The sequence below is a fragment of the Salmo salar genome, chromosome ssa19 (genome assembly GCF_905237065.1).
Source record: "Salmo salar chromosome ssa19, Ssal_v3.1, whole genome shotgun sequence".
In the NCBI taxonomy this organism is placed as follows: Eukaryota; Metazoa; Chordata; class Actinopteri; order Salmoniformes; family Salmonidae; genus Salmo; species Salmo salar.
The window spans coordinates 50,151,086-50,166,896 of record NC_059460.1 but is presented as its reverse complement, the minus strand read 5'-3'; the positions used below and the strand labels follow the sequence as shown (position 1 = coordinate 50,166,896).

The 15,811-nt window shown below is 43.3% G+C and overlaps 1 protein-coding gene across 5 annotated transcripts in view; it reads right to left on the bottom strand.

The window, feature by feature from the left end:
- The window catches only part of ccser2b (coiled-coil serine-rich protein 2b), a 109,349-nt gene that overhangs the window by 52,698 nt on the left and 40,840 nt on the right, over positions 1–15,811 (bottom strand). The gene's annotated exons all lie outside the window — the stretch shown is intronic.

The window sequence follows — 15,811 nt, the reverse complement described above, 5'->3', positions numbered from 1 at the left end:
AGCCTACAGATAATTAGCAGGCATGCCTTGGTTTGAGGGCAGCGTGGGTTAACTGTCCTGCTGCGTGACAATCACATTTGGGAACAGTGAATGCATTCTGACATCACACACATAAAACAAAAACTCACGCTGGGGTAACAGTTAGAGAGTTTTGGTTAAAGGCTAAAGTAACTCACAACATACAGTACTGTGAGGCTGTCGCTGACCAAAAAAAATCTTTGTTGACAGAGCCGTCTGCTCTTTCGACCAATCGATTGGTCAACATTTTTAAAAATGTGCATTTTTCTGTATATAGATAGATAGATAGATAGATATACTGCTCAAAAAATAAAGGGAACACTTAAACAACACATCCTAGATCTGAATGAAAGAAATAATCTTATTAAATACTTTTTTCTTTACATAGTTGAATGTGCTGACAACAAAATCACACAAAAATAATCAATGTAATTCCAATTTATCAACCCACGGAGGTCTGGATTTGGAGTCACTCTCAAAATTAAAGTGGATAACCACACTACAGGCTGATCCAATTTTGATGTAATGTCCTTAAAACAAGTCAAAATGAGGCTCAGTAGTGTGTGTGGCCTCCACGTGCCTGTATGACCTCCCTACAACGCCTGGCCATGCTCCTGATGAGGTGGTGGATGGTCTCCTGAGGGATCTCCTCCCAGACCTGGACTAAAGCATCCGCCAACTGATGGACAGTCTGTGGTGCAACGTGACGTTGGTGGATGGAGCGAGACATGATGTCCCAGATGTGCTCAATTGGATTCAGGTCTGGGGAACGGGCGGGCCAGTCCATAGCATCAATGCCTTCCTCTTGCAGGAACTGCTGACACACTCCAGCCACATGAGGTCTAGCATTGTCTTGCATTGTCTTGCATTAGGAGAAACCCAGGGCCAACCGCACCAGCATATGGTCTCACAAGGGGTCTGAGGATCTCATCTCGGTACCTAATGGCAGTCAGGCTACCTCTGGCGAGCACATGGAGGGCTGTGCGGCCCACCAAAGAAATGCCACCCCACACCATGACTGACCCACCGCCAAACCGGTCATGCTGGAGGATGTTGCAGGCAGCAGAACGTTCTCCACGGCGTCTCCAGACTGTCACGTCTGTCACGTGCTCAGTGTGAACCTGCTTTTATCTGTGAAGAGCACAGGGCGCCAGTGGCGGATTTGCCAATCTTGGTGTTCTCTGACAAATGCCAAACGTCCTGCACGGTGTTGGGCTGTAAGCACAACCCCCACCTGTGGACGTCGGGCCCTCATACCACCCTCATGGAGTCTGTTTCTGACCGTTTGAGCAGACACATGCACATTTGTGGCCTGCTGGAGGTCATTTTGTAGGGCTCTGGCAGTGCTTCTCCTGCTCCTCCTTGCACAAAGGCGGAGGTAGCGGTCCTGCTGCTGGGTTGTTGCCCTCCTACGGCCTCCTCCACGTCTCCTGATGTACTGGCCTGTCTCCTGGTAGCGCCTCCATGCTCTGGACACTACGCTGACAGACACAGCAAACCTTCTTGCCACAGCTCGCATTGATGTGCCATCCTGGATGAGCTGCACTACCTGAGCCACTTGTGTGGGTTGTAGACTCCGTCTCATGCTACCACTAGAGTGAAAGCACCGCCAGCATTCAAAAGTGACCAAAACATCAGCCAGGAAGCATAGGAACTGAGAAGTGGTCTGTTGTCCCCACCTGCAGAACCACTCCTTTATTGGGGGTGTCTTGCTAATTGCCTATAATTTCCACCTGTTGTTTATTCCATTTGCACAACAGCATGTGAAATTTATTGTCAATCAGTGTTGCTTCCTAAGTGGACAGTTTGATTTCACAGAAGTGTGATTGACTTGGAGTTACATTGTGTTGTTTAAGTGTTCCCTTTATTTTTTTGAGCAGTGTATATATTTTATATATATTTGATTAAAACACATAGGATGTGTTATATTTTTATATATATATATATATATATATATAAACACATCCTATGTGTTTTAATCAAATCAACTATATGCACTGAGCTTGTCTGATGCTTTAAGCGCACTGTTTGTTGAAATAATTAGACATACAAATGACTAGAGGGAGAATGGCCGCAATTGATTTGATTGTGCAGGGCCGGGCTCATTTATTTAAAAATTACAGCCAGTGACAGTCTGACTAGCACCCGTTGTCTCTCTCGACTCCCTGCTGCTGTGATCAGAACATCAACAGTGTTTATTGCCCTGTCCGTGTTGTTGAAGCTGCAACAAGTTGACTCAAATTAGCCAAAAAGCACCTGGATGATATTCAAGACTCTTGGGATAATGTTCTATGGACAGATGAGTCAAAAGTATAACTTTTTGGATGACATGGGTCCCGTTATGCCTGGCAAAAACCAAACACTGCATTCCACAGTAATAACCTTATACCATCGGTAAAGCATGGTGGTGGTAGTGTGATGCTTTGGGGATGCTTTGCTGCCTCAGGACCTGGACAACTTGCCTTAATAGAAGGAACCATGAATTCTGCTCTGTATCAAAGAATTCTACAGGAGAATGTCAGGCCAGCCGTCTGTGAGCTAAAGCGCAGCTGGGTCATGCAGCAAGATAATGATCATAAACACACAATCAAGTCTACATGAATATGGTTAAAAGGCAACAAATTTGAAGTTTTGGAATGGCCTAGTCAAAGTCCAGGGCTAATCCCAATTGTGCTCCCAACTTTGTGAAAATGTCCCTGTGCAAAAAGCGAGGTCCATACAGAAAGGCTTTGTCAAGATCGGTGTGGAAGAACTTGACTGACCTGCACAGAGCCCTGACCACGACCCCATCGAACACCTTTGGGATGAATTGGAACGCTGACTGCGAGCCAGGCCTAATCGCCCAACATCAGTGCCCGACCTCAGTAATGCTCGTGGCTGAATGGAAGCAAATCCCTGCAGCAATGTTCCAACATCTTCCCAGAAGAGTGCAGGCTGTTGTAGCAGCAAAGGGGTGACCAACTCCATATTAATGCCCATGATTTTGGAATGAGATGTTCGATGAGCAGGTGTCCACATACTTTTGGTCATATAGTGTATGCTACGAATTAAAATGTGTATTATATGTTACGAATTTGCGAAATGCACAATATGTTACGAATTTGAAAAACGTATGATATGTTACCAAGTCTAGCTATGTGGCTAACGTTAGCTAGCTGGCTAACGTTAGCCAGGTTAGGGGTTAGGGTTAAGTTTAGGAGTTAGGTTAAAGGGTTAAGGAAGGGTTAGCTAAAAGGATTAAGGTTAGGGGAAGGGATAACTAAAAGGGTTAAGGTTAAGGTTAGGGTAAGGGTTAACTAAAAAGGTTAAGGTTAGTGGAAGGATTAGCTAGCATGCTAAGTAGTTGCAAAGCAGCTAAAAAGTAGTAAGTAGTTGAAAAGTTGCTAATAAGCTAAAATGCTAAAGTTGTCCATGATGAGATTCAAACTCACAACCTTTGGGCTGCTAGACGTTGGCGTTTTACGCCCACCCATCCACCCTACGTTTGTTTTAGCCTTAAATAACCATGTCTTATGTAACCATACCAAACATAAAATATCATACTAATTCGAGTATCCCGGATTTGTGTGTTAATGTAATTTGCGAATAAATGTGATTGTGATCTGTCAAAGTAACTAATTCACAGCATAAAGTATTGGCTGCACTTTAAATAGTTTAATCACATCAATACAGACATATTTAGCAGATGTTATTGCGGGTGTAGCGAAATGCTTGTGTTCCTAGCTCCAACAGTGCAGTAATAATTAACGATTCACAACAATACACACACATCTAAAAGTAAAATAATGGAATTAAGAAATATATCAATATTAGGACGAGCAATGTCGGAGTGGCATTGACTAACATACAGTAGAATAGAATACAGTATATACATATGAAATTAGTAAAGCAGCATGTAAACATTATTCAAGTGATGGTATAAGTATTAAAAGGCTCACCCGAGTTTGAGCTCTGAATGACAATCTCACGCTTGTACTAGGGTTGGGCGGTATGCATATTTTCATACCGTCATACCGTTTCTGTACCATACCGGGGTATACAGTATTACCAGAAGTGCACACGATGGACGCCATTTCCACAAAATAAATCAATGTAATATTATTTATTTATTTAGCACAAAACAATTTAGGCAACATGGACTGTTGGTATGTCTAAACACCCCGGCATACAGTACATACTGTATATCACCCATGCCTAGCTTGTACCCATGAAACCGATCTAGAAACAAATGTTGAAAGGCCCTCCCGCCAGCAGAGGCTTTCATTGAAATCCATTTCACCCAATTCCGTCTTTGGAGAATTCTGGTCCTTTGAGCCAGATGGCCAGATATTGTAGGCCTCTGTGATGTGTGTTCTTTGTTCTGGATCCGGTATGCTTTAGCTGTCCTTCCTCAAATGATGCAAGACAGCTTGGCTGGCACACTGAGTATCTTTATACCACTTCTACTAGGCCCAACCCCCCTCCCCATGATTTCATTAGAGCATCCTATTCAAAAGAAGTCCACAACCTGGTTTAGAGAGTAGCCTTGTTATTTCCTCTTCAATGACTTGTGTGTATCTTTTTTAGAGTGTACTACTTTCTGTCTATGTGTTTTGGCCTTTTTGCAAACATTCATTTCATATTGCAGGGTTCATTTTTATTCTCACAATGGAGTGGCTTCTCCAACCGGCGGGCAGAGTACAATGGCAGAGCAGAGTTCCACAAATGCAATCTGTGAAGACCTTGTAAACAAGGCCTTTTCTTTCATACAGCTGCACATTTATGAGAACGCCGCTCAACGGGCAGATATGAGCTAGATTATTTCCTCCACACAGATTTCTAACTTTTATATTGAATCGATAAGTAGAATAGATGGAATTTAACCAATACTATGCTGGCCTAAATACTCGGCCATATCAGTATGAATACTGTAATAGAGTATTCTATCCATCAGCAGATAACACATCTCAACACCTGACCCAACCTTCATTGTAGGTCCTGACATAGACAAGTCTGGCCATCTAGGGTTCCCGGAGGAGACAGTGGGGGGTAGAGCTGGTCAAAAGTTTTTTAAAAACTAACATTTGGTGACCCAGTATAACCATTCCATCTTGTACCACTCCACTTGTTATATAACTGCCCAGACTGGAAATATCTCAGGGGCTGATAGGAATTGAAGTCCTGAGATAGTTTAAATCTATTATGTCATGCCTCCCCAATCTGGACTTCATTTAAAAGCAGACTGTAAAGCTGCTTTCATGTTTCGCTTCATGACCACAGCTGTCGGAGTGAAACCACCCTCAAAATGTGACCCAGCTGTTGGGAGTCACACACACACACACGTACTAACGCACACCAGAGAAATCCACAACATTAGAAAGTGGTTATTGGACTGTGTGAGGGAGAGGGCACCCTTCTCCCTCTCTCATAAATATTTGTTTCAATTGATGGACACAGCTGTTAGAGTGAAACGACCCTCAAAATATGACCATATTCTGGGACACACACAACAGAGAAATCCACAGCCTTAAATATGATTATTGGACTGTTGGAGTGAGAGAACACACTTCTCCCTCATCAATATTTGAGGAGGGTCGCCTCACCAATGGCGTGTGACAGTTACTGAATAGGCAGGAACTGCAGAGAGATTACAAGACTCTAAAAAGCTGTCTTTCGGAGGAGAGAGAGAGACAGAGACAGACAGCTGTTAAGAGCGAGATTAAAAACATTAAATTAGAAAAACATATGGAGGTAATCAATTTGTACAACTAAAGATCAGCACAGGAGGAAGATTGACAGAGTGAGTTAAAAGACCAATCTTAAATCATGCCAGCTAGCTAAATTCAAATTTGTCAGCTAGCTTACTGGCTAGCTCCAATTGTTTACTGGTTGGAGCTAGCAGCAGCAGCAGCAGCAACAACAAGACTTTCCCGCCCCTTTTTTAATTTTCATCAGAAATCAAAATCAGAGACGGGAAGAATCAATTTTAAACATAGAACTCTACAAACTTTGTTTGTAGACTGCTCACACAACAGGACTGTTACAAACCTGTTATTTTACACAGACCATGCTATTGCCTGGCATACAGCCTTAACCAGGCATTTCAGCTATTCAACAAAGAAAGGCATCTGCAAGGGAAGGCAAATACACATTTTTGAGGACAGCGAAATGGACCAGGAAAACAGGTTTCTGACGGTAAACGTGTACCAGAACAATGTATACTAGCAATACGTGCAGCATCAAAATAGGAAAGAAAATAACAGAATTCTTTAACCGGGGCGGGGCCTTCGCCAGGGTTGCAATCTGAGCCCTGCACTCTTCAATATTTACATCAACGAATTGGCCACTATTCTAGAAAAATCCTCAGCTAAAATCCTCCACAATTCAGAGGTTAAACACCTGCTCTTCGCAGATGACATGTGCCTGCTGTCACCCAGATCACATGGCCTTCAGCAGAGCCTGGACCTGCTAGAGCAGTACTGCTAGACCTGGGTCCTGGCAGTAAACCCCAAAAAGACAAAACTAATGATTTTCCCAGATCTCAGGGAATTAGACCAAAGTTATAAATTGGTACAAAATATATAGAGTACTGCACACACTACAATTACTTAGGTTTAAAAATAAGCTCAACTGGACACCTTAAATGAAGCAGTGAATGAACAGAGAGAAAGCACGCAGGGCATTCTACGCCATTAAAAAACTAATTCTAATTGAAATACATTTGGCTAAAACAAATTGAATGTGTCATTGAGCAATAGCAATTTATGGCAGTGAGGTGTGGGGTCCACTTGCAAAGCAGGATTTCACCCAATGGGACAAACACCCAATTGAAACCATGCATGGAGAGTTCTGTAAGATTCTCCTACATGTCCAGAGGAAAACTACAAACAATGCATGCAGGGCAGAATTAGGCCAATATCCACTAATAATAAAAACTCAAAAAAGAGCAATTCAGTTTTAGAAACATCTAAAATACAGTGACCCCCTCTCATATCATTACCAAGCCCTGCAATGCCATGAGCTGATCAAAGAAAAGAGTCCCCTCATCCAGCTGGTCCTGGGGCTGAGTTCACAAACCTGTCCTACTAACACACTGAAGCCTCAGGACCAGAACATCCAATAAATCAGAATAAACCAAATTACAACACAGTCAAAACAAAACTACATGACTTATTGGGAAACACATGCAAGCTATTTGACCATAGCTACTGATCAAAAGCTTGACATAGTACAGGCTCAGGGAGCACAGCCTTGCCATTGAGAAGGGTCGACACAGGAAAACCTGGCTCCCTATAGAGGAAAGGCTGTGCAACCACTGCACCACAGCAGAACCTGATACAGAGCTGCATTTCCTGACAAAATGTCAAAAATATAAAACAATGAACCCTTATTCAAGGTTTCAAAGACCTCTCTGATGAGAATAGGCTACGCGTCCTGTTGGGGGAGGACGCAGAGAGCTGTTGGTTGGCAGCGCACTACATTGCTGCCTGCCATAAGATGAGGGGCAGTGTCTGACAGACCAACCAACCTGCACATGTCCTCTATGCTTATTATTATTGTTCAATGTATGGTTAGTTTGACCCTTGATTATTGTTGTTACTGTTGTCACGTTGACAATATTGATTATTATTATTTTAATTATGTTAAAATTGTAAATCTCCAAAGTAAGCTTTGGCAATATGTACATTGTTACGGCATGCCAATAAAGCAAATTGAATTGAGAGACACAGAGTGAGTCCACTTTAAGGATTGATGTCTGGTGGAGCGATCGCATTAACATTCAGATGACCTCTCCCGGTCGTTCCCCACGCACGACACAAAGTGACAACTTAATGAGCAATGTAACCTCGAGACTCACCGAACCTCTCTTTTGGTGAAGGAGTTGTTCTGTTTTAGTCCATTGAGGCAAATTGAACTGCACAAGGCCCCATTAAAAGTTTTACATAGCGGCGTCGGCCCTGTCAACATCATTGACTCATCGGGGCCTTAGTGAGAGGCATTGTGGTGTCTCTCATTATACTGACCGCTATGAACACTACACACGATGCTGACCCAGGCCATGATCGTGCCACAATGGCTAAGATAGTGAGATGTGCGACACGGAGAGCCACTCACCATCAGTCAGAAAATGTTCTCACCCGCCCATCCTGGCTCTGGGCTGCTGTCTCACTGGTCTAAAAACGGGTGGGTCATGAGGAGAGACCAGACCAGGACTGGCTTATTGAGAGACCAGCCTAGCCTCGTCCAGCGTACTGAGTTAAGACAATGTTTGAACCAAACATTCAATATCATTCTCAAACAGAAATGATCAAACACAAACTGAGGTTGCAGAATTTTGTATGGGCCTTGCTATGTCCTATCCACCACTAAAGGTCTACCGCAGTAATGGAGATGAGAGATCAGCCTTTTAGCGCCTTGGTGTGCGTTGTGGCAGTGTGTGTCAGAGGCGGAGGCTAGCAGAGGGAGAGAGTGAGCTGAAGGGTAATGACATTGTCAAGTAGTATCAGTAAAGTGGACGGAAAAGGTCAGGCTCATCACGAGCCTGATTAAATCGGCGCTACGCTCACGCACTGAGTAAATCCTGCTTGTGTCAGAGCACTGACTACAGGCGTATGCTTTTGAGGCCACACGGAGGAGTCAGCAGGGTTGCTTTGCAGATACACTGGAGACACTTATCGCCACGCTTATTCACAGGGAGAGAACACTAGTCGTCACCTTTCACCTATGTGTCACCATAAAGCTTATGGGAGGTTGTTTTTGCCTTACAGCATTACAGCGTAGCCTAGCTCTCCTTTCCTTCTCATAAGAGTATAAAAGGGCAATACATTGAAATAGGGAACGATGAGCTAAGCGTATGCATTATTTCAGAGTGCATTACAGAGTGTGTTTTGTGCAGCGACGGGATCCATTGTAAGCTATAGGTTTTAGTATGGCTTTCCATTCCATCTATCCATCACACAGTTCATTCCAGGTCCCTAATGCACAGTAAACATGACCTATTTAGTATCGACACAATAGGCTGACTGAGCCTCCGCTTAGCCTAATGACTAAAACAAAGACACCTAGAGGCTGCCACCTCTACCGGCTAATCAAGAGCCCATTCGGAACATTAGGCCGAGAGAGACCCAGAGAGCTTTGATGTGAGAATCAGTGCAGGGATTAAAAGAGCTGGCTTCTGGCAGTCTCTCTGTGATGATCTGGGAGGAATGAGGGGAGGAATGTCGGGGGGGAAAAAATAGAGAGCGAGAGAAATAGAGATGCCGAGGAGTAAGGGAGGTTCTGGGTCATCAGCACACTGCCAAGGAGGGAAATATTTAGGGGCTTGGGGCCCCTTGGATGGATTAAACACAAGTATATTTGCTGCTTCAGTACTTGGTATCCTCTACCAGATATGGTCTGTTGTATTTTACAAAACCACGAGGGCAGGTGGATAATACTCTGGCTATGGTTGCTGTTGGAATACAGGTGCATTTGCAGAGGAAACACACAAGATCATATTTTCAGTGTATATTCCTCTGCAAAATTTCTGAGCATTGCCAATGCCATCCAACTTGGTGGTTTTATTTATAAGAGAGACACAAAGTCCAAGGAACTCTAGATAGTGTGAAACAATAAGGAGAACAATGAGGTGTCTGACCAGACACACTGGAGTTAGCCCTCTCAAAGCGCACTGGAGTTAGCCCTCTCCCACGCACTGGAGTTAGCCCTCTCCCACGCACTGGAGTTAGTTCTCTCAAAGCGTGTGTGTTTGCTGTGTGTGTGTGTGTGTGTGTGTGTGTGTGTGTGTGTGTGTGTGTGTGTGTGTGTGTGTGAAACAGAGAGAGCAAGAGACAGTGAGCGACTGAGGGAGTGAGGACAAGGGGATGGGTGGTGGGGATCTGAGCTGTGAGAAGCATGAATGAGGGCGATGGTGACTCCCCTACATGCCTACCACAGCCTGCAGGCCTATAGACTTCACCAGCCATCACACCCATCTTGGACCAACACTGCCACCATGTGGCCTGTCTGCACACAACGTTTTATGTACAGCACCCTAGTATAATAGGAGTCTCCCACAAGCAACATTGGCTACATGGAAACAAAACCTTCTGGGGACAAGACTAGAAGAGCCAAACGGGCATTTATGGTGATCATGCGAAGTCATTATTAACATATGAATTGGCTTTCAAAGCATACAGACTACCTGGTCTCTTGTTGCTACATGACGTGATATGTACACTGTATGTCCCAATAAAACCATGTGACTAGAACATCACAGCCTTGTGCACTGAAACACCGCATCGATACAATTCAGTCTACTGAAGCTAAATCTGGCCCAGACATGGCTCGTCTTTGGCGGTTTAGCGGGCTGACGTAGAGCAGCGGCGGTTCTGTGAGGAAGAGTGCTCAGCGAAAGGACGGCTCAGGGGCTGATGTAGCCTTAGCATAAGGGACCTTCCCACACGGAGAGTGACAGAGCAGGATATGGGACGGACGCCAGCACACTGTCATTGTTCCTCATCAATCTACATACAATACCCCATAATGACAAACCAAACACTTGTTTTTTTTATGTTTGCAAATGTATTAAAAATACAAAACTGAAATATCACATTTACATAAGTAATCAGACCCTTTACTTAGTACTTTGTTGAAGCACCTTTGGCAGCGATTACAGCCTCGAGTCTTCTTGGGTATGACGCTACAAGCTTGGCACACCTGTATTTTGGGAGTTTGTCCCATTCTTCTCTGCAGATCCTCTTAAGCTCTGTCAGGTTGGATGGGGAGCGTCGCTGCACAGCTATTTTCAGGTCTCTAGAGAGATGTTAGATCGGGTTCAAGTCTGGGCTCTGGCTGGGCCACTCATTGACATTCAGAGACTTTGCCCGAAGCCACTCATGCGTTGTCTTGGCTGTGTGCTTAGGGTCTTTGTCCTCTTGGAAGGTGAACCTTCACCCCAGTCTGAGGTCCTGAGCTCTGGAGCAGGTTGTCATCAAGGATTTCTCTGTACTTTGCTCCGTTCATCTTTGCCTCAATCCTGACTAGTCTCCCAGCCCCTGCCGCTGAAAAACATCCCCATAGCATGATGCTGCCACCACCATGCTTCACCAGACGCGACGCTTGGCATTCAGGCAAAATAATTCAATCTTGGTTTCATAAGACCAGAGAATCTTGTTTCTCATGGTCTAAGAGTCCTTTAAGTGCCTTGTGGCAAACTCCAAGCGGGCTGTCATGTGCCTTTTACTGAGGAGTGGCTTCCATCTGGCCACTCTACCATAAAAGGTCTGATTGGTGGAGTGCTGCAGAGATGGTTGTCCTTCTGGAAGGTACTCCCATCTCCACGGAGGAACTCTGGAACTCTGTCAGAGTGACCATCGGGTTCTTGGTCACCTCCCTGACCAAGGCCCTTCTCCCCCGATTGCTCAGTTTAGCCGAGCAGCCAGCTCTAGGGAGAGTCTTGGTGTTTCCAAACTTCTTCCATTTAAGAAGGATGGAGGCCACTGTGTTCTTGGGGCCCTTCAATACTGCACACAATTTTTGGGACCCTTCCCCAGATCTGTAAAAAATTAAAAACCTGTTTTCGCTTTGTCATTATGGGGTATTGTGTGTAGATTGCTGAGAAAAAAATATACTTCATCAATGTGGTAAAAGGGAAGAGGTCTGAATACTTTCTGAATGCACTGTATATACACAATGTACAAAACATTAAGGACACCTTTCTAATACTGAGTTGCACAGACTCAATTCGTCGGAGAATGGACTCTACAAGGCGTCGAAAGCGTTCCACAAGGCTGCTGGCCCATGTTGACTCCAATGCTTCCCACAGTTGTGTCAAGTTGGCTGGATGTTCTTTGGGAGGTGGACCACTCTTGATACACACGGGAAACTGTTGAGCGTGAAAAACCCAGCAGTGTTGCAGTTCAATATTTTGTTATTCATCCTCTGAATGGCACACATACACAATCCATGTCTCAATTGTCTCAAGGCCTAAAAATCCTTCTTTAACCTGTCCCCTCCATTTCGGCTACATTGTTTGAAGTGGATTTAACAAGTGCCATCAATAAGGGATCATAGCTTTCACCTGGTCAATCTGCCACAGAAAGCATGTGTTCCTAATGTTTTGTACACTCAAATGCAAAAGACTACTACTAAGCTACTTTTGCCTTCTTGAAATGCAGTACCTTAACCACTAGAAACTGTGCGTTTTTGCCTGCCTGGTGACATCTTGCTTGAAAAATTGTTATTTGCTAAGAAGCTATTTTTGTTTCTTTTTGCCCATTTTATTTTAAAACAATCCCATTAAGATACTGAATTGTTACCCAGAAATGTAAAAAGGTCTGCATTGGACCTTTTACAACCCACTGGATCCTGGAGTGAATGAGTATCCAGTCATCCGGCCTGTGTGTCGACATTGGTCTGCAGACGGTCATGTGAATGACGCTGGGTGTGCTTTAGCCACAGACTGATGCAGTGGTGTAAAAATACATTAAAGTACTACTTAAGTATCTGTACTTTACTATTTACATTTTTGACTATTTATATTAACTTTTTTTTACTATTTATATTTACTTTTAATTCACTATATTCCTAAAGAAAATGATATACTTTTTCCTCCATACATTTTCCCTGACACCCAAAAGTACTAGTTACATTTTGAATGTTTAGCAGGACAGGAAAAAGGTCATATTCACACACTTATCAAGAGAACATCCCTGGTCATCCCTACCCCCTCTTCTCTGGTGGACACACTAAACATAAATGCTTCCTTTGTAAATTATGTCTGAGTGTTGGAGTTGGCCCTGGCTGTCAAAAAAAGTTATAAAAAAGGAAAATGTTTGCTAAATATAAGGAATTTGATGTGTAGCATTTACTTTCACTTTGTACTTTTACTCAAGTACGACAATTGAGTACTTTTTCCCCCACTGTACTTAAGTACATTTAAAATTTTACCCAAGTAGTATTGTACTAGGTTACTTTCACTTCAGCCATTTTATAATAAAGGTATCTTTACTTTTACTCAAGTATGAAAATTGAGTATTTTTTCCACCTCTGGACTGAATTAAATGAAAAATCTAATCAAATACCTCAGCCTGGTTGAAAATTATTCTAGAAGTATTTTGAAGAGCAGTCACTGTATAATGATGACAGTGGGCTCCCTGCTCTGTCTGGAGGAGCGTGGAAGGCTATCAAATAGCTGTGGCTGAATAAATCACGCTTCCGGGGCCGGTGTTTTAACTAACACACTGCTCTCTCAGTCCCTAGTGAAGCACCACTGCTCTCTCTGTCCTCTTTAAAAGAGAGCAGCACAGGAGACCTTCATTTTTCAAAGCTAATCACAAGCCTCTGAAGAAAGGGAGGCAGCCGCCGCCACTGGGTGAGCGCGGCTTGGGGCCCGATCATGTCACAACCACAGACATAATTCAACTTATTTGACTTTAATATCCCCGCAGATATTCATAATAAATTCAATTTTCGTTAGGAAGGCATTTCCCGGAGCTGCAGACATGACAGTTTTAGAGGCCTTGGTTCTCTCTCTGTCTCCCTCCGACTGCCTGTTTGGGTCTCTCCCTCTCCCTGACTGCCTGTCCGCGTCCCCGGCGCTGTCCGCGTCTCCGGCTCTGTCCGCGTCTCCGGCTCTGTCCGCGTCTCCGCCAAAGGTCCTCGTCTCTGGCGCTGTCCGCCAGAGGTCCTCGTTTCTGGTGCTGTCCGCATCTCCGCCAGAGGACCGCGTCTCCGCCACTGGCACTGTCCGCGTCTCCGGCACTGTCCGCCAGAGGTCCTCGTCTCTGGCGCTGTCTGCGTCTCCGCCAGAGGACCGTGTCTCTGGTGCCGTCCCCGTCAGTCTCCCCGTCGGTCTCTCTTTCTTCCCCATCCCCCCATCGAACTCCCTACTTCTCTACCACTTACTCTTGTTCCCTGCCTTTCTCCCCATATCTCCTTTCCTCTCTTTCTATTGCTCTCTTGAGCTCATTATCCCGCCCTCTCTCTATAATGAGCTCCCTGCTACTATCTTCTAAGTCTGCTTTTCCTTAGGTTGCCCTAGCATGTACTCATCTGAAACCCCCTTATCTGTTCTGGGGTGGAAAACGATCCTTGCCTGTTCAAGTTCTGAATATTGAAGACTGAATCCTCACGAAACCCAGACAAACAGTTGGCACATTTAGGCACATTTTTTAATATAATTGTTGAACATAATATACTCTATGGGCATATCAAACTGGGATCGCTGGACTCTCCCAAGGTGATGATTCGCCTAATCATTTACACCTGTTTGGGTGCACCTGATCCTAATTTTAGGTGATGGTAAAGGTAGGGGTGTACACATTTTTTCTGCATAAGGAAATTGAATTTTGGTTTATTTTAATTGCATAACATTTTCAAAGTAACATTATTTTTATGTGTGATTTGTTCAATTGGGTTACCTTAATGAATGTGTTTGGAATTTAGCTCAAATATCCATATGTCCAAAGACAACTTTCCTAAGGGTGTACTTTCTTTTTCACTTGACTGTTTATAAAAAAAAATTGCCAAATCAAGAATGGTATACTTTCAATAATCATGTTTATATTTTTTCAATATTCATAAATTAATGTAAAAAAATGCTGGGTGAAATCAAAATACTACTCGTATTACAGAGCAAGCGGTAAAACTTAATAAGGCACCAATGTTTGTTTTGTAGCATCTACAGATGAAACACTATGGAGTCTTAAAGGTGATTGCAAATGTCAAACATATGTCAACTATCCTTCCTCCAACTATTCTATGGATTGCATTTCATGAAAATCCCCAAAATAATGTTGGATTTTTTTTGGTCTGTGTTTCGTGAGGAATCACTCTGAAGGAATCTACCATAACAAATTTCTTTCTGTTTCATACTCAATTAATTTCTGAAGTTTCACTAGTGTCGCTGTGGTTTAATTCAGTAGAAGCATTATACAGGTATCTTACAGCATTACCAATACATATACAGTGCCTTCAGAAAGTATTCATACCCCTTGACATATTCCAGATTTTGTAGTTTTTTTCTCACACACGCCCCCCCCCACAAAACCCCATAATGACAAAGTGAAAACATGTTCTTAGAAATGTTTGCAAATGAAATATGTAATTTACATAAGTATTCACACCCCTGAGTCAATACATGTTAGAATCACCTTCGGCAGCGATTATAGCTGTGAGTCTTTTTGGGTAAATCTCTAAAGAGCTTTGCAGATCTGGATGGAACAAAATTTGCACATTATAATTTTCAAAAACGTTCAACCTCTGTCAAATTAGTTGTTGATCATTGCTAGACAACCATTTCCTAGTCTTGCCATAGATTTTCAATCAGATTTAAATCAAAACTGTAACTATCCACTCAGGAACATGCACTGTCTTCTTGGTAAGCAACTCCAGTGTGGATTTGGCCCTGTGTTTTAGGTCCTGCTGAAAGGTGAATTCATCAATTATACCCATAACATGATGCAGCCATCACTATGCTTGAAAATATTGACAGTGGTACTCAATGTGTTGCATTGGATTTGCCCCAAACATAACATTTTGTATTCCGGACAAAAAGTGAATTGTGTTGCCACATTTGTTGCAGTATTACTTTAGTGCCTTCCTAAAAAACGGCATGCATATTTAGGATTACTGTATTGTGTACAGGCTTCCTTCTTTTCACTGCCAATTAGGTTAGTATTGTGGAGTAACTATAATGTTGTTGATCCATCTTCAGTTTTCTCCTATCACAGCCATTCAACTCTGTAACTGTTTTAAAATCACCATTAGCCATATGGTGATATCCCTGAGCAATTTTCTTCCTCTCCGGCAACTGCGTTAGGAAGGATGCCTG